This window comes from Scyliorhinus torazame, chromosome 24, assembly GCF_047496885.1.
Source record: "Scyliorhinus torazame isolate Kashiwa2021f chromosome 24, sScyTor2.1, whole genome shotgun sequence".
In the NCBI taxonomy this organism is placed as follows: domain Eukaryota; kingdom Metazoa; phylum Chordata; class Chondrichthyes; order Carcharhiniformes; family Scyliorhinidae; genus Scyliorhinus; species Scyliorhinus torazame.
Genome location: NC_092730.1, coordinates 38,265,066 through 38,284,604, shown reverse-complemented (window position 1 = coordinate 38,284,604; position 19,539 = coordinate 38,265,066). Strand labels below are relative to the sequence as shown.

The window sequence follows — 19,539 nt, the reverse complement described above, 5'->3', positions numbered from 1 at the left end:
GTAAGTCGTCCCCCCCACAAGTATCCAAAGCGGTATACTTGTTTCTCAGGGGAACGACCGCAGGGGATCCCTGCACTGACTGTTTTTTCCCAGTCCCTCTTACAGTTACCCACCTATCTCCAATCTTTGGTGTAACTAATTCCCTGAAGCTGCTATCTATGACCCCTTCTGCCTCCCGAATGATCCGAAGTTCTTCCAACTCCAGCTCCAGTTCCCTAACTCGGTCTTGGAGGAGCTGGAGATGGCAGCACTTCCTGCAGGTAAAATCAGCAGGGACACTAACTGCATCCCTCACCTCAAACATCCTGCAGGAGGAACATTGTACTCCCTTCCCTGCCATTCCTCTAACTTTCTACCAAGATCTGGCTAACAACTAAATTAAATTTTTATAAAAAATAATAATAATATAATAAAAATATGGTACTTACCTCAGACCAATGGGTTTTATTATTAGGTTAGAGGAGGAGGGCGGGTGGGAGACACTACACGTGTAGTGTCTCAGTTTCCTCTCCACCAGAATTTATTGGTGAGGGTCTTCCCAGACGTCCGCGGGTCGACTTCCTGATCCCGCCTAAAAAACTAATTTAAAGAAAAGAGAAAAAGTCTCAGCTCCTGCTGAAACTGACTCACCACTCACCAGCTGCTCTCACGCCGCCGAAATCGACTGGCCTGCCCCTGCAAAGAGAAGTGCTTTTAAAGGTTGACTTACCTCCCAGCACCCTCCTTCCGCAATGCTCCCGCTGAAACTGACTAACCAGCTGCTCTCACGCCACCGAAATCGACTGGCCTGCCCCTGCAAAGAGAAGTGCTTTTAAAGGTTGACTTACCTCCCAGCACCCTCCTTCCGCAATGCTCCCGCTGAAACTGACTAACCAGCTGCTCTCACGCCGCCAAAATCGACTGGCCTGCCCCTGCAAAGAGAAGTGCTTTTAAAGGTTGACTTACCTCCCAGCACCCTCCTTCCGCAATGCTCCCGCTGAAACTGACTAACCAGCTGCTCTCACGCCGCCAAAATCGACTGGCCTGCCCCTGCAAAGAGAAGTGCTTTTAAAGGTTGACTTACCTCCCAGCACCCTCCTTCCGCAATGCTCCCGCTGAAACTGACTAACCAGCTGCTCTCACGCCACCGAAATCGACTGGCCTGCCCCTGCAAAGAGAAGTGCTTTTAAAGGTTGACTTACCTCCCAGCACCTTCCTTCCGCAATGCTCCCGCTGAAACTGACTAACCAGCTGCTCTCACGCCACCGAAATCGACTGGCCTGCCCCTGCAAAGAGAAGTGCTTTTAAAGGTTGACTTACCTCCCAGCACCCTCCTTCCGCAATGCTCCCGCTGAAACTGACTAACCAGCTGCTCTCACGCCGCCAAAATCGACTGGCCTGCCCCTGCAAAGAGAAGTGCTTTTAAAGGTTGACTTACCTCCCAGCACCCTCCTTCCGCAATGCTCCCGCTGAAACTGACTAACCAGCTGCTCTCACGCCGCCAAAATCGACTGGCCTGCCCCTGCAAAGAGAAGTGCTTTTAAAGGTTGACTTACCTCCCAGCACCCTCCTTCCGCAATGCTCCCGCTGAAACTGACTAACCAGCTGCTCTCACGCCACCGAAATCGACTGGCCTGCCCCTGCAAAGAGAAGTGCTTTTAAAGGTTGACTTACCTCCCAGCACCCTCCTTCCGCAATGCTCCCGCTGAAACTGACTAACCAGCTGCTCTCACGCCGCCAAAATCGACTGGCCTGCCCCTGCAAAGAGAAGTGCTTTTAAAGGTTGACTTACCTCCCAGCACCCTCCTTCCGCAATGCTCCCGCTGAAACTGACTAACCAGCTGCTCTCACGCCACCGAAATCGACTGGCCTGCCCCTGCAAAGAGAAGTGCTTTTAAAGGTTGACTTACCTCCCAGCACCCTCCTTCCGCAATGCTCCCGCTGAAACTGACTAACCAGCTGCTCTCACGCCACCGAAATCGACTGGCCTGCCCCTGCAAAGAGAAGTGCTTTTAAAGGTTGACTTACCTCCCAGCACCCTCCTTCCGCAATGCTCCCGCTGAAACTGACTAACCAGCTGCTCTCACGCCACCGAAATCGACTGGCCTGCCCCTGCAAAGAGAAGTGCTTTTAAAGGTTGACTTACCTCCCAGCACCCTCCTTCCGCAATGCTCCCGCTGAAACTGACTAACCAGCTGCTCTCACGCCACCGTCTCCATTAGACGGTGTCGCCAATACCTGGAGAGTAGATAACAATGGAGAGAAGTGTGAGCAATTTCAGCGTCACAATTCTCTGGACACAGAGCATTCAAAATATAATATTATTGAAAATACTGAACTGATCCTCTGGGAGCAGGACTCAAGTCAAAGGGGAAAATCCAGTGGGTTTCTAGTGGAAAGATTTAACAACTGGATGATGGCAGCTAAAATCAATACTTGCGTTACAATCTCTGTAGATATTCTACTGAATTGAAACCTGCAAAAGGCATATTTTCCGACTAGAAATCCAACACATTTCCCCCTGTTGTGGAGGAAGTTCTCAATCGCACAGGTGGTCAAACGGAATAAGGCTGGGCTGGGATTTGAGTCCAGATTTTTCTTCAGTGAACAGACACTTTACCGGACGAAGCTACAGACTCTGAGGATGTTCAGCTAATCACAAGGGAATGCTGGAAATACTGTACGGATCTGTAGTATCTGTGAAAAGAGAAATAGTTAACATTTCACAACCTGACCTTGCGTTGGAACGACCTGTTTCTCTCTCCACAGAAGCTGCCGGATCAGCTGAATATTTCCAACATTTTCTGTCTTTGTTTCAGATTTGCAGCATCCGCAGTATTTTGCTTTTGGGTCAAAGGACATTGAGTTGCCTTTCCTGCTCTGAGGGTTATTGCAGGTCTCTCTGGCTTTGATTGTCGCTGATTCGGCAAAACATTTACAATCTATCATTAATTGACCGCGAGAATGGGCGGTGAGGGGATTCTGGAACCGCTGCAAGTCCATATGGTGTATGTACAGGAGGGGAGGGGTTCCAGGTTTGGATGGTGCCTCGCGGAGGAAAAGTCAATTTCAGGAGTGGGATTCGAGCCCTGACCTCCAGAGGAGACTGCGACCTGCGCTCAGCCATCCTGACGTATTCGAAAGGTTAGGTGCGTTTCGGCCAAAATCTCGTGCTCTTTCCGAGGGTCGGTACCGGTTCCATGGGCCGAATGGCCTCCTTCTGCACTGGAGGCATTCTATGATTACTTAAACAGGGTGAAAATGGCAGCATCAGGACACAGGGACGAGTTAAGGTCTCAGGCCAGAGTAAGTGTCCTATGAAATGACACATAGAATGTACATTTATTGTGGACTGGTGCCATCTCCTGGCTGAACGGGAGCCGTGCGACACGGACACTTTCATTCAGGAGCATTTTAAATTGGAGTGAAATAACTTACGCAAAGTAAGTACTTGATACGAAACCGTTAATCAAACTAATCTAAAGAACCAAAAGGACACATCTCTGAGCAGTGAGCGATGGTGGTATAGTGGTGAGCACGATTGCCTTCTAAGCAGTTGACTCGGGATCGATTCCCAGCCATCGCAATAATAAATTGGGAATTTTTGCGCCTCTTCGTGAGTTTCAAACTGAGAAGGGAAAGTTTCTCACTCTGAATTTAGACGCAAATACAGCGGGGAATGAAATAAGTACTTATCGTTCTTTAACTTGGTTTCAATGTGGACAGTGTTCGACTATCCCACCCCGCCCCCCCCCACCCCCGCCCCCCGCGCCAGCCCTCAAACAAAAGTTAAAAATAACAGCATTTTTACTTCATCTTTGATGCACGATCAATTGCACAAAGACTAAAGTTGTGGACAGCTGCGGCTTTATTACAGTCAGATGCGAGGCCTCCTGCTGCAGCTGGCGAAATGGCAGGGCACTGGAGGGCATGCATATTTATACAGTTCACACTGGGCGGAGCCAGCAGGCAGGAGCTACCGGCGAACCTGTAGTGCAGGCCCTACCTTACATCTCCTATCACAGTGGATCACCACAACCCCCATGAGGGGACCAAACACAGACACAACAGACACGTCACAGACCAGGATTGGATTTGAAGCCACGTGTACAGAGCACAATGGATTATTGTGCATCCCCTTAACCACGTGGTACAGCTGCTTTACTTCAGGGCCCTTTCATATCCCTCAATCGAACTTCTTTGCGTTTCTTTCGCACAGTCGGGTATAAATAAAACATAAATTTATGAGGAGAAACCCGCAAGGATCCGCACTTGGGCTTGTGGCGCAACGGTAGCGCGTCTGACTCCAGATCAGAAGGTTGCGTGTTCAAATCACGTCAAGCTCAGGAGGATTTTCTGCCGCTGGTTCCAGGAATTTTTCTCTGTGGGAATGTTCCCGAAATGACTCCGTTCAAAGCCACAATGCTGGTAAATGTTTGCGGATATTTCAGATTGACCCGCTCAGTTTATATTTTTGAGCAGTTTAATCAAACATGCGGAGACTCGGATAGCTCAGTCAGTAGAGCATGTGACTCTACAACCCAGTTGGCCGCGTCCATATTATTATGGGAATATTGAACCAACTGTGCTAACATTGTGCTACCGTGCTGTCCAAACAGTTGGTTCAATCTCACTGCTCGTGGATGACACCAGAACAACTGGGCAGTTAAAAACAAGGACGTCGCTCTTTTTCGGACGGAGATGAGGAGATTTCTCCCTCTCAGAGAGTTGTGCGACTTTGGAACTCTGCCTCAGAAGGCCGCGGAAGCGGGACATTGATTATTTTTAAGGCGCAGATGGGGAAATTCTTGTTCAGCAAATAAATCAAAGGTTTATCGGGGTTGCATACAACCATTGCATTCAGCCAGTTACCTGGGTGCAGAAGCGTGCGGTTTTTAAAAAATGTCGTTTTCATTTCTTTACTTGTTCTCCACTGATATATTCGCTGCAATAATTTATCTGGGCACAAAGCACGGTAGCACAAGTGGCTTCACAGTGCCAGGGTACCAGGTTCGATTCACTACCTGTGCGGAGTCTGCACCTTCTGCCCGTGTCTGCGTGGGTTTCCTCCGGGTGCTCCGGATTCCTCCCACAGTGCAAAGTCGTGCATTAGTTGGATTGGATAAATTGCCCTGAGTGCCCATACGGGACCAGTCTTTATAAATAGTAGCGTCATCACGGCCCTGGGCCACTGCCCGCCTGGAGTTTGCTAATTCTTCCCATGTGTGCGTGGGTTTCACCCCCGCAACCCAAAGATGTGCAAGGTACGTGGATTGGCCACGCTAAATTGGCCCTTAATTGGAGAAAAAAAATAATTGGGTACTCTAAATTTATACAGAACGAAATAAATAAATAGAAACGCCGAGCACAAAGGCAAGGCCGCTATGGAGATTCTTCATAAAATGCTGCAACAGAAATAGACAATGTTGGATAACTCGGCTGGTCTGGCAGCATCTGTGGAGAGAGAAACAGAGTTACAGTTTCCAGTCCAGTCTGACCCTGCTTCCCATTCTCTGTTTCCCGCTGCCAGGTCTGCTGAGATTTTCCAGCTCTGGGCGACTGACATGCACACGGTGGGCGGAATGGCCGCACCCTGTGCTGGAACCATTCTATGATTCTATAATTCTAATCTGTTCTCGTAATTGAAACCTTCTATGTCTGTATCATTCTGGTGAAGCTCCATTGCCGCCGCTACATTAAGGTTCTGAATACATTTTTGGACTCCCCTCATTCCCTCCTCCAGCAGATTTTTGCTGGGTAAATATCCTGATTCCCTAAACTCCTCATTCTCTCGAACAATGAAATGCCGCTTGGCTTTGACACTACCCAATAGACAGAGTGGTTCCGACCTCACTACCCGATCAATGCATCTCAATCGGAACCTGACTGAAATTTAATTCTCGCGCTTCCAACACAACTCGATGCAATCCGGCCTCACAACTTGGACTGGATTGTCACATCAGTGATTGCAGATACTTTGGAAAAATGAGTCCCGCTGGGAGAAAGCAGGATGGAAAATCGACAATGATGGGTTTCGAACCCACGCACGGAGAGCTCAATGGATTATCAACCCGTCCCCTTAACTACTCGGCCACCTCATCCCGCAAGCGCGTTTGTCAAATCAAAGGTTTATCAGGTACAAATAGCCATTGTATTCAGCCAGCTGCGCGGATGCACAAGCTTGCGTCTGTTTTTACTTGAGGAGAAATTCAGAATCCCACACCATGATCAAACGACCTTTAAATACCCTGTCCGTTTCTTCACGTGTTCTGCACTGATATATTCGCTGCAATAACTTCCCGGGAGCTCAAACCTCCTCCTGATTTCAGTCAATGACACCATCCGGGCTCGTCCGGATTTTTGAACCCGGGACCTCTGGCATTTTATCGCAGCTGAGAATCAATGGCAATGTCAAGAGTGGGATTGAACCCTCGTCTCCAGAGGAGACTGACACCTGACGTATCCAAACGGTTCGGAGACGATTGGGCCGTGTTGGGGTGCTCTTTCCGAGGGTCAGTGCAGACTGGATGGGCCGAATGGTCTCCTTCTGCACTGGAGGGATTATATGATTACTTAACCAGGGTGCAAACGGCAGCATCAGGACACAAGGACAAGGTGAGGTCTCAGGCCAGAGCAAGAGTCCCATGTAATGGCACACAGAACATCAGAAATAAATACTTTTATTGTGGACTGGTGCCATCTCCTGGCTGACCGGGAGCCGTGCGACACGGACACTTTCATTCAGGAGCATTTTAAATTGGAGTGAAATAACACAAACATAGTGAGACGTTGTTTACGAAACAATTTATCAAACTAATGCAAAGCATCAAAATGACTCAACGTTCGGCAGTAAGTGATGGGGGGATACTGGGGAGCATTGCTGCCTTCCAAGCAGTTGATCCGGGTACGATTCCCGGCCATCGCAATAATAATTTGATTGGAGGCGTTTGCGTCATTCCGTGTGTTTCGAGCTGAGGAAGAGAGCTGGAGAAAGTGAGGTGGCTGGAGGCAGGAATCTTCGCTTGTTCTAAATAGTCTGGCTGGATTGTTCACATCCGTCCGAGTGGCGAAACTGTGATCTCGGTTTCTATAGTGGTTTATTATTGGATATTGTTATATATGCTTATTGCCCCTCTGTGGGGTATTCCTGGAAGTTATTATATAAACTTTTCACGTTCTCGCTGTTATAGGGTTTGAAAACACTGAAAAACACCCGGTTCGATCTTTACCAAATGACATGACTGTGTTAACAAAACATAATTCATTCCAGTCAGTGGAGATGTGATATTGACACCAATAATACTCACACACCACAGCAGATGTTGTCTGTTTTCCTCAGTGAGAGTGAATTGAAGAGCTTCCCTATTTTGTTACTTTGAGCTTCACAGTGATGTAATGCTGTCTGCTTCATTCCTGGCGCAAATGTCCGGATCACACTGGATGCAACACTTTGATACTAATCTACTGAAAAGAAAAGGCGGATGTGCCGCAGGGTGATAGCGTCATGTTTAATTTTGGGGTGACTGAGAATATCAATAGCAGATGATGGTTTCGATCCATTGACCTCTGTGTTATGGGTCCAGCACGCTTCCGCTGCGCCACTCTGCTTTTTAGATCCGCCGTGTTCGCAATTGCTGTTCTGCGGCAGCCACGTAACTATTTTTTTCTTAAACGAGAACCACGTGTTGTGAAGCTCACCTTGGCTGGACAATAACACAGAATATCAGCACGGCTGTGACAGACAGAGAAAGGCACACAGTAAAGCAGGAAGAGACTATCAGGACACACACACACAATGACACACAGAAAAGGTGCCGAGCAAACCAGCAAGATACTGAGATGGAAAAACTGGTTATTTAGCAAAAAGGGATTTTCGGTTCCACAAAGATAGGCAATTAAATGTTTTCCTGCTGTGTAACTGAGCTCTCTGCTGTGTAACTGTGCTCTCTGCTGTGTAACTGAGCTCTCTGCTGTGTAACTGAGCTCTCTGCTGTGTAACTGTTCTCTCTGCTGTGTAACTGTGCTCTCTGCTGTGTAACTGAGCTCTCTGCTGTGTAACTGAGCTCTCTGCTGTGTAATTGTTCTCTCTGTTGGAACTGTGACTCTGCCGGTGACAGAACTTCACTGTGGTTGTGCTAATCATTCCCTGTTGTGGAAATGTGTTCCCAGTTGTGGAAATATGATCCGTCTGCAGCAGAACCTTCCTGCGCCATTACTGAGATGAAATTTCAATTCCAGATTAATTAAATCTTGTCACGAAAGATTAGTTCAGGCCTCTGGATTCCCAGTCCAGGAACATAACCTTGTGTTCCTGTTATCAAATCAGTTCGTTCAGCTCAACACTCTCAGATTACAATATGGAAGCGCCCAACGTGGGTCTGGAACACACGACCCTGGGATTAAGAGTCCCAAGCATGAGGGCAGCACGGTACCATTGTGGATAGCACAATTGCTTCACAGCTCCAGGGTCCCAGGTTCGATTCCGGCTTGGGTCACTGTCTGTGCGGAGTCTGCACATCCTCCCCGTGTGTGCGTGGGTTTCCTCCGGGTGCTCCGGTTTCCTCCCACAGTCCAAAGATGTGCAGGTTAGGTGGATTGGCCATGGTAAATTGCCCTTAGTCTCCAAAATTGCCCTTAGTGTTGGGTGGGGTTACTGGGTTATGGGAATAGGGCGGAGGTGTTGACCTTGGGTAGGGTGCTCTTTCCAAGAGCCGGTACAGACTCGATGCAATTTTATGATGCTCTACCGACTAAACTAGCCGGGCTGATGTCCAAAATACTATTAACCCTCTTCCTGAGGATATTAGAATTTGCTAAGTAGCGAACGTTGTGTCAAACCGTTGACTAAAAATCGATTACTTCTTCAGTCACAGTCGTTGGGAGCAGGGCTCGAACCTGCTGGGGAAATTCCAACACCTTAACCACTCGACCATCGCAGCTCGGTTCAATTGGTCATTCATTAAACATTATAAAACCGGCCTGGAATCACTCCAGGAAGTTCTTGCATTCCTGCGATGAACGGTGACCCGGTGTTTATGTGAGGAGCGGTTGAATCTACCTTAAAATGACCAATGGATTTGGAGAAAAGCCTTGAGAGACTCGAAAATCCCAGCTCCCGAAACGCACAATTTCACTGATTCAATTGTTTGCGGAAGAAAAACAGTTACATTGGAAATATCCTCGAAGTTCATTTTTGCATTACATAGAACAGCACCGAACGTCCCAGTCTAGATCCAAATTAAAGCATGAGTGGGGTGCAGGATTGGAGGGTCGGTGCAGAGTCGATGGGCCGAATGGCCTCCTTCTGCATTGTACTGGTTTCTAGGGAAACAGAGAGAATCACAGTATTTATTCACATGCGATAAACATCGGCTCGTATGTCCCATGCAGTGGTCGCGTGGCCTAATGGCTAAGGCGTCTGATTTCGGTGAACATAATGAAGATATCAGAAGATTGGAAGGTCGAGTCCCACCGCGATCGTTTGATATAGAAATCCGGTGGAGCTTGCTGTCAGCTGAGTTTTCCTTCCTCCGCTCAAAGTTTCACCTTTCCATCCAAACGTTGCAGGGCTCTTTTTGGAATATAATTTTTGGGAACATTGTTCATTCAATTCGCTCTCATCCTAGTATTTTCTTTATCCCCTGATGAATCCACAGTACCTGTTTGACTTGGATAAAACATAGAATAAAATATTATGTATCAATCGGTTCAATACAATTCTGTGGAGGAAATTCTAATATCATCAGGAAGACAGACAGAGTCAAAGAGTCGTGGATGTTGGCAGCATGGAAACAGCCATTCGTCCCAGCTTGTCAATGCCGCCCAGTTTCTATCACTAAGCTCGTCCCACTTGCCCGCATTTGGCCCATATCCACCTCCACCCACCCTGCGCATGTAACTGTCCAACTGATTATTACAAGACAAAATGATAACTGCCTCTACCACTGCCTCTGGCAGCCCGTTCCAGATGCTCCTCATTACCTTATTTATGCTCATCATTATTTCATAGACCTCTATGACATCACCCATAAGCCTCCTACGCTCCAGGAAAAAAAAGTCCCAGCCTATCCAGCCTCGAATTTTCACTCACACCATCAAGTCCTGGTAGCATCCTTGTAAATCACTTATGCACCCTTTCTAGTTTAACAATATCCTTCCGAAAATAGGGTGACCAGAATTGAACACAGTATTTCCCGTGTGGTCTTACCAGCATGTCTTGTACAACTTGAACAAGACATCACAACTCTTGGATTCAATATTTTGACCTTAAAACCGAGCATGCTGAATACCTTCTTCACCACCCTGTCCACCTGCGACATCACCTTCAAGGATGTGTGCACCTGTTCTCCTCGATCTGTTTGTTCTGTAATTCTCCCCAACTCCCTACCATTAACTGAGTAGGTCAATCACTGATTTGAGCTACCAAAATGCCTCACCTCACATTTATCCAAATTAAACTCCATCTGCCATTCATCGGCCCACTGGCCCAAGATGTTTAATAATGAGCCGAATCAACTGTTGTTCAGAGGGATGAAAGATTATGTCACTAGATTGGGAATCCAGAGGCCTGAACTAATCTTTGGGACAGGGTATAATTCTCACCATTCAAATTCACTGATTTAATAGATTTTCAGGGGGGTTGACAGGGTGGATGCTGAGAGGTTGTTTCTCCATGTGGGAGAGTCTGGGACCTGAGGGATTAATCTCAGGGTAAGGGACCGCCCAGTTAAGCCAGAAATATCGGTATAGAGATTGGTGCAAGAAGATTCACTCCTCAGGCCTGTTGAACTCCGAATCTAAACTCCATCCTAGTTCCGGACACACTGAATGAATCATCAGGTCACCCTCAATAAGTGGCCCAACGCGGAGACGCAGGAAATGGATCGTCGACGAAGATGGATTCAGACCCGCAGATGCAAAGCACAATGGATTAGCAGGGCATCGCCATCACCCCTCGGCCAACTCGCCATATGACCTGACTTCACCAAACCCCCTCATGGATGTTTAATATCCACAATAACTAACGGAAGAAGGTCGTCTTTGTGCATTGGTCCAGATGTGCAGCCAGATGTGAAGTGATGGGAATGTTGTTTCTGTCAGCAAATTACATTTCCATCATATCAGCTGAAGGATTGTTCTGAATGAACTGATGGGAAACATTCAACACCATGTTAAACATGTTTCTACACATTGTAAATAAAACACCGCGGAAAGACTGAAAGATACAAACATTTGATCGCATCATGATGACGATCAGTCAGACGCCTTAAACATCCCGTCAATGTCGGAGTTCTGACGATTCTAATTTGTTATCCAGAGAATCCCTGCAGGACATTCGGCCTCTTGAGTCTGCACCGAACGTCCGAAAGAAATCGGAGGCACCCGGAGGAAACCCACGCAGACACCGGGTGAACGCGCAGACTCCGCACACGCAGCTCCCTGGAGCTGTGAAACAACTGTGCTAACCACTGTGCTACCGTGCTGCCTACAGTGCGAGTAGGTTTCGAAACTGTGCGGGGGAACCCCATTTGACTGCAAGTACCAAGCCACCTAAGTTTTCATGGTGCCAAACTCCTGCCCAAAGCTGGTGTCGTGATTTAAATCGATTATCAGACAGAGGATTAGAAATGTCGGTACAGAGATTGGTGCAAGAAGATTCACTCCTCAGGCCTGTTGAACTCCGAATCTAAACTCCATCCTAGTTCCGGATACACTGAATGAATCATCAGGGCGCCCTCAATAAGTGGCACAACGCGGAGATGCAGCAAATTGATCATCGAGGAGGATGGATCCAGACCCGCAGATGCAAAGCACAATGGATTAGCAGCGCATCACCTTCACCTCTCGGCCAACTCGCCAAATGACCTGACTTCACCAAACCACCTCATGGACCTTTAACATCTGCAACAACTAACGGAAGGAGGTTGGATTTGTCCATTGGTCCAGATGTGCAGCCAGTTGTGAAATGTTGGAAATATAGTCTCTGTCAGCAAATTACATTTCCAACATATCAGCTGAAGGATTGTTCTGAACGGACTGATGGGAAATACTTCAACACCATGGGAGTGGGCACGTGAGCAATAGGTCAGAAGGTGAGAGTATTGAGGGAGAACTCACACACTGTATCAGAGAGAGACCTATCCTGTGGAAATGTGTTCTCTGCTGTGTTACTGTGTTCTCTGCTGTGAAACTGTGCTCTCTGCTGTGTTACTGTGTTCTCTGCTGTGTTACGGTGTTCTCTGCTGTGAAACTGTGCTCTCTGCTGTGGGACTGTGTTCTCTGCTGTGGGACTGTGTTCTCTGCTGTGAAACTGTGCTCTCTGCTGTGGTACTGTGTTCTCTGCTGTGGTACTGTGTTCTCTGCTGTGAAACTGTGCTCTCTGCTGTGGTACTGTGTTCTCTGCTGCGAAACTGTGCTCTCTGCTGTGTTACTGTGTTCTCTGCTGTGAAACTGTGCTCTCTGCTGTGTTACTGTGTTCTCTGCCGTGAACTGTGCGCTCTGCTGAGAAACTGCGATCTCTCCAGTGGAAATGTACTCTCTGCTGTGAAACTGCTCTCTGCTGATGAAACGTGGACCAGATGTGACGCAGCTGAGGATGCTGAGTGATGTAACGTGGACATGGTGAAGTTACTGGCCAGAAATTTCCGAATTCTATTTTTGTTTTTAATGGACCGCTACAATCCACGTGTTTATTCTAGGACACAACAATGAATAAAAATGAATCAGTGCTGAGCAGATTCTAACATCCCACACCTCCAGTTTGTTCTTATTGAGAACCCCGTCCTCGATGGAAGCTTTTGCTCTCCGAATCAGACCACCGCCTCCTGGGAATACAGCAGCGATACCTCCAAGATCTGATCTGCAACAGAATCACAGAACAATAGTGTCCCCTTGTGACTGAGGGGAACAGGTGCTCCTTATCCGCCCTGTCTATACCTATCATAATCTTGTACACCTCGATGAGATCACCCCTCAGTCATCTCTGTTCCTGCGTGAGAGAGAAAACAAGTCTATCCAACCTCTCTTCATATCCTAAATGTTCCATCCCAAGCAACATCCTGCTGAATCCCCTCTGCACCCCATCCAGTGCAGTTACATATTTCCTAGAATGTGGTGACCAGAATTGCACACGGTACCCCAACATTCTATACAACTCCACCATGACCTCTCTGCTTTTGTAATCCATGCCCCGAATGATAAAGACAAATATCTCAAATGCCTTTTCCACCACCCTATTAACGTGCCCTTCTGCCTTCAGAGATCTCTGGACAAACACTCCAAGGTCCCTTTGTTCCTCAGGACTTCCCAGTGTCAGGCCATTAACATTAATCCTATAATAATAATATAATATTCTTTATTGTCACAAATAGGATTATATTAACACTCCAATGAAGTTACTGCGAAAACCCCCTACCAAATGATCACATCTAATTTTTCAGCGTTAAATTCCATCAGCCACTTTTCTGCCCATTTGACCATCCCGTATGTATCTTCCTGTAACTCAAGACACTCAACCGCACTGTGAGCTTGAAACTCAGTGAAAGGATTTCACCCTCCTCTCGGAATCTGATCACCACCTCAATCCCAACATTCAGCTTGGGTGGGCAGACAAGACAACGTCCTTCCCGCAGGCCCCCCAGCACAGACTGGATAATATCCCAAACTCGTATCCTGCTATTGTCACATTGCTCCACCACCTTGTTCTCTTCACAAAACGCCAGGAATCTCAGACCAATTCTTCAGACCTTTGATTCTCTCTTCAAACAACATCTTGTCCCTGATTAAGTCCATCCTGGGAAGAGGGGCTCGGTATTCCGAGTTTCTCTGCAGGCATCCGGTTGCTGTTGATGGACCAAAAGAGGCCTCACGCCTGAAAGAAAGCCTCTCTCACAGCCCTGCGAACATGTAGAACATAGAACCTAGAACATAGAACAATACAGCGCAGTACAGGCCCTTCGGCCCACGATGTTGCACCGAAACAAAAGCCATCTAACCTACACTATGCCATTATCATCCATATGTTTATCCAATAAACTTTTAAATGCCCTCAATGTTGGCGAGTTCACTACTGAAGCAGGTAGGGCATTCCACGGCCTCACTACTCTTTGCGTAAAGAACCTACCTCTGACCTCTGTCCTATATCTATTACCCCTCAGTTTAAAGTTATGTCCCCTCGTGCCAGCCATTTCCATCCGCGGGAGAAGGCTCTCACTGTCCACCCTATCCAACCCCCTGATCATTTTGTATGCCTCTATTAAGTCTCCTCTTAGCCTTCTTCTCTCCAACGAAAACAACCTCAAGTCCGTCAGCCTTTCCTCATAAGATTTTCCCTCCATACCAGGCAACATCCTGGTAAATCTCCTCTGCACCCGCTCCAAAGCCTCCACGTCCTTCCTATAATGCGGTGACCAGAACTGTACGCAATACTCCAAATGCGGCCGGACCAGAGTTCTGTACAGCTGCAACATGACCTCTCGACTCCGGAACTCAATCCCTCTACCAATAAAGGCCAACACTCCATAGGCCTTCTTCACAACCCTATCAACCTGGGTGGCAACTTTCAGGGATCTATGTACATGGACACCTAGATCCCTCTGCTCAGCCACACTTTCAAGAACTTTACCATTAGCCAAATATTCCGCATTCCTGTTATTCCTTCCAAAGTGAATCACCTCACACTTCTCTACATTAAACTCCATTTGCCACCTCTCAGCACAGCTCTGCAGCTTATCTATATCCCTCTGTAACCTGCTACATCCTTCCACACTATCGACAACACCACCGACTTTAGTATCATCTGCAAATTTACTCACCCACCCTTCTGTGCCTTCCTCTAGGTCATTGATAAAAATGACAAACAGCAACGGCCCCAGAACAGATCCTTGTGGTACTCCACTTGTGACTGTACTCCATTCTGAACATTTCCCATCAACCACCACCCTCTGTCTTCTTTCAGCTAGCCAATTTCTGATCCACATCTCTAAATCACCCTCAATCCCCAGCCTCCGTATTTTTTGCAATAGCCTACCGTGGGGAACCTTATCAAACGCTTTGCTGAAATCCATATACACCACATCAACTGCTCTACCCTCGTCTACCTGTTCAGTCACCTTCTCAAAGAACTCAATAAGGTTTGTGAGGCATGACCTACCCTTCACAAAGCCATGCTGACTATCCCTGATCATATCATTCCTATCTAGATGATTATAAATCTTGTCCCTTATAATCCCCTCCAAGACTTTACCCACTACAGACTCACCGGTCTATAGTTGCCGGGGTTGTCTCTGCTCCCCTTTTTGAACAAAGGGACCACATTTGCTGTCCTCCAGTCCTCTGGCACTATTCCTGTAGCCAATGATGACATAAAAATCAAAGCCAAAGGTCCAGCAATCTCTTCCCTGGCCTCCCATAGAATCCTAGGATAAATCCCATCAGGTCCCGGGGACTTATCTATTTTCAGCCTGTCCAGAATTGCCAACACCTCTTCCCTACGTACCTCAATGCCATCTATTCTATTAGCCTGGGGCTCAGCATTATCCTCCACAACATTATCTTTTTCCTGAGTGAATACTGACGAAAAATATTCATTTAGTATCTCGCCTATCTCTTCAGACTCCACACACAATTTCCCATCCCTGTCCTTGACTGGTCCTACTCTTTCCCTAGTCATTCGCTTATTCCTGACATACCTATAGAAAGCTTTTGGGTTTTCCTTGATCCTTCCTGCCAAATACTTCTCATGTCCCCTCCTTGCTCGTCTTAGCTCTCTCTTTAGATCCTTCCTCGCTACCTTGTAACTATCCATCGCCCCAACCGAAACTTCACACTTCATCTTCACATAGGCCTCCTTCTTCCTCTTAACAAGAGATTCCACTTCCCTGGTAAACCACGGTTCCCTCGCTCAACGCCTTCCTCCCTGTCTGACCGGTACATACTTATCAAGAACACGCAGTAGCTGATCCTTGAACAAGCCCCACTTATCCAGTGTGCCCAACACTTGCAGCCTACTTCTCCACCTTATCCCCCCCAAGTCACGTCTAATGGCATCATAATTGCCCTTCCCCCAGCTATAACTCTTGCCCTGCGGTGTATACTTATCCCTTTCCATCATTAACGTAAACGTCACCGAATTGTGGTCACTGTCCCCAAAGTGCTCTCCTACCTCCAAATCCAACACCTGGCCTGGTTCATTACCCAAAACCAAATCCAACGTGGCCTCGCCTCTTGTTGGCCTGTCAACATATTGTTTCAGGAAACCCTCCTGCACACACTGTACAAAAAACGACCCATCTATTGTACTCGAACTATATCTTTTCCAGTCAATATTTGGAAAGTTAAAGTCTCCCATAATAACTACCCTGTTACTTTCGCTCATATCCAGAATCATCTTCGCCATCCTTTCCTCTACATCCCTAGAACTATTAGGAGGCCTATAAAAAACTCCCAACAGGGTGACCTCTCCTTTCCTGTTTCTAACTTCAGCCAATACTACCTCGGAAGAAGAGTCCCCATCTAGCATCCTCTCCGCCACCGTAATACTGCTCTTGACTAGCAGCGCCACACCTCCCCCTCTTTTGCCTCCTTCTCTGAGCTTACTAAAACACCTAAACCCCGGAACCTGCAACATCCATTCCTGTCCCTGCTCTATCCATGTCTCCGAAATGGCCACAACATCGAAGTCCCAGGTACCAACCCACGCTGCCAGTTCCCCTACCTTGTTTCGTATACTCCTGGCATTGAAGTAGACACACTTCAAACCACCTACCTGAACGCTGGCCTCCTGCGACGTCAAATCTGTGCTCCTGACCTCTATACTCTCATTCTCCCTTACCCTAAAACTACAATCCAGGTTCCCATGCCCCTGTTGCATTAGTTTAAACCCCCCCAAAGAGCACTAACAAATCTCCCCCCCAGGATATTTGTGCCCCTCAGGTTCAGATGTAGACCATCCTGTCTGTAGAGGTCCCACCTTCCCCAGAAAGAGCCCCAGTTATCCAAAAATCTGAAACCCTCCCGCCTGCACCATCCCTGTAGCCACGTGTTTAAATGCTCTCTCTCCCTATTCCTCATCTCACTATCACGTGGCACGGGCAACAACCCAGAGATAACAACTCTGTTTGTTCTAGTTCTGAGCTTCCATCCTAGCTCCCTGAAAGCCTGCCTGACATCCTTGTCCCCTTTCCTACCTATGTCGTTGGTGCCAATGTGGACCACGACTTGGGGCTGCTCCCCCTCCCCCCTAAGGACCCGGAAAACACGATCCGAGACATCACGTACCCTTGCACCTGGGAGGCAACATACCAAACGTGAGTCTCTCACGCTCCCACAAAATCTCCTATCTGTGCCCCTGACTATAGAGTCCCCAATTACTAATGCTCTGCTCCTCTCCCCCCTTCCCTTCTGAGCAACAGGGACAGACTCCGTGCCAGAGGCCCGTACCCCATGGCTTACCCCTGGTAAGTCGTCCCCCCCACAAGTATCCAAAGCGGTATACTTGTTTCTCAGGGGAACGACCGCAGGGGATCCCTGCACTGACTGTTTTTTCCCAGTCCCTCTTACAGTTACCCACCTATCTCCAATCTTTGGTGTAACTAATTCCCTGAAGCTGCTATCTATGACCCCTTCTGCCTCCCGAATGATCCGAAGTTCTTCCAACTCCAGCTCCAGTTCCCTAACTCGGTCTTGGAGGAGCTGGAGATGGCAGCACTTCCTGCAGGTAAAATCAGCAGGGACACTAACTGCATCCCTCACCTCAAACATCCTGCAGGAGGAACATTGTACTCCCTTCCCTGCCATTCCTCTAACTTTCTACCAAGATCTGGCTAACAACTAAATTAAATTTTTATAAAAAATAATAATAATATAATAAAAATATGGTACTTACCTCAGACCAATGGGTTTTATTATTAGGTTAGAGGAGGAGGGCGGGTGGGAGACACTACACGTGTAGTGTCTCAGTTTCCTCTCCACCAGAATTTATTGGTGAGGGTCTTCCCAGACGTCCGCGGGTCGACTTCCTGATCCCGCCTAAAAAACTAATTTAAAGAAAAGAGAAAAAGTCTCAGCTCCTGCTGAAACTGACTCACCACTCACCAGCTGCTCTCACGCCGCCGAAATCGACTGGCCTGCCCCTGCAAAGAGAAGTGCTTTTAAAGGTTGACTTACCTCCCAGCACCCTCCTTCCGCAATGCTCCCGCTGAAACTGACTAACCAGCTGCTCTCACGCCACCGAAATCGACTGGCCTGCCCCTGCAAAGAGAAGTGCTTTTAAAGGTTGACTTACCTCCCAGCACCCTCCTTCCGCAATGCTCCCGCTGAAACTGACTAACCAGCTGCTCTCACGCCGCCAAAATCGACTGGCCTGCCCCTGCAAAGAGAAGTGCTTTTAAAGGTTGACTTACCTCCCAGCACCCTCCTTCCGCAATGCTCCCGCTGAAACTGACTAACCAGCTGCTCTCACGCCGCCAAAATCGACTGGCCTGCCCCTGCAAAGAGAAGTGCTTTTAAAGGTTGACTTACCTCCCAGCACCCTCCTTCCGCAATGCTCCCGCTGAAACTGACTAACCAGCTGCTCTCACGCCACCGAAATCGACTGGCCTGCCCCTGCAAAGAGAAGTGCTTTTAAAGGTTGACTTACCTCCCAGCACCTTCCTTCCGCAATGCTCCCGCTGAAACTGACTAACCAGCTGCTCTCACGCCACCGAAATCGACTGGCCTGCCCCTGCAAAGAGAAGTGCTTTTAAAGGTTGACTTACCTCCCAGCACCCTCCTTCCGCAATGCTCCCGCTGAAACTGACTAACCAGCTGCTCTCACGCCGCCAAAATCGACTGGCCTGCCCCTGCAAAGAGAAGTGCTTTTAAAGGTTGACTTACCTCCCAGCACCCTCCTTCCGCAATGCTCCCGCTGAAACTGACTAACCAGCTGCTCTCACGCCGCCAAAATCGACTGGCCTGCCCCTGCAAAGAGAAGTGCTTTTAAAGGTTGACTTACCTCCCAGCACCCTCCTTCCGCAATGCTCCCGCTGAAACTGACTAACCAGCTGCTCTCACGCCACCGAAATCGACTGGCCTGCCCCTGCAAAGAGAAGTGCTTTTAAAGGTTGACTTACCTCCCAGCACCCTCCTTCCGCAATGCTCCCGCTGAAACTGACTAACCAGCTGCTCTCACGCCGCCAAAATCGACTGGCCTGCCCCTGCAAAGAGAAGTGCTTTTAAAGGTTGACTTACCTCCCAGCACCCTCCTTCCGCAATGCTCCCGCTGAAACTGACTAACCAGCTGCTCTCACGCCACCGAAATCGACTGGCCTGCCCCTGCAAAGAGAAGTGCTTTTAAAGGTTGACTTACCTCCCAGCACCCTCCTTCCGCAATGCTCCCGCTGAAACTGACTAACCAGCTGCTCTCACGCCACCGAAATCGACTGGCCTGCCCCTGCAAAGAGAAGTGCTTTTAAAGGTTGACTTACCTCCCAGCACCCTCCTTCCGCAATGCTCCCGCTGAAACTGACTAACCAGCTGCTCTCACGCCACCGAAATCGACTGGCCTGCCCCTGCAAAGAGAAG

At 48.1% G+C, this 19,539-nt stretch overlaps 1 non-coding gene across 1 annotated transcript; it reads left to right on the top strand.

The window, feature by feature from the left end:
* Nucleotides 1–4,253: 4,253 nt before the first annotated feature.
* On the top strand, nt 4,254–4,325 carry trnaw-cca (transfer RNA tryptophan (anticodon CCA)). The gene has a single exon. It is a non-coding gene; the product is annotated as a tRNA-Trp (tRNA).
* Nucleotides 4,326–19,539: the final 15,214 nt, after the last annotated feature.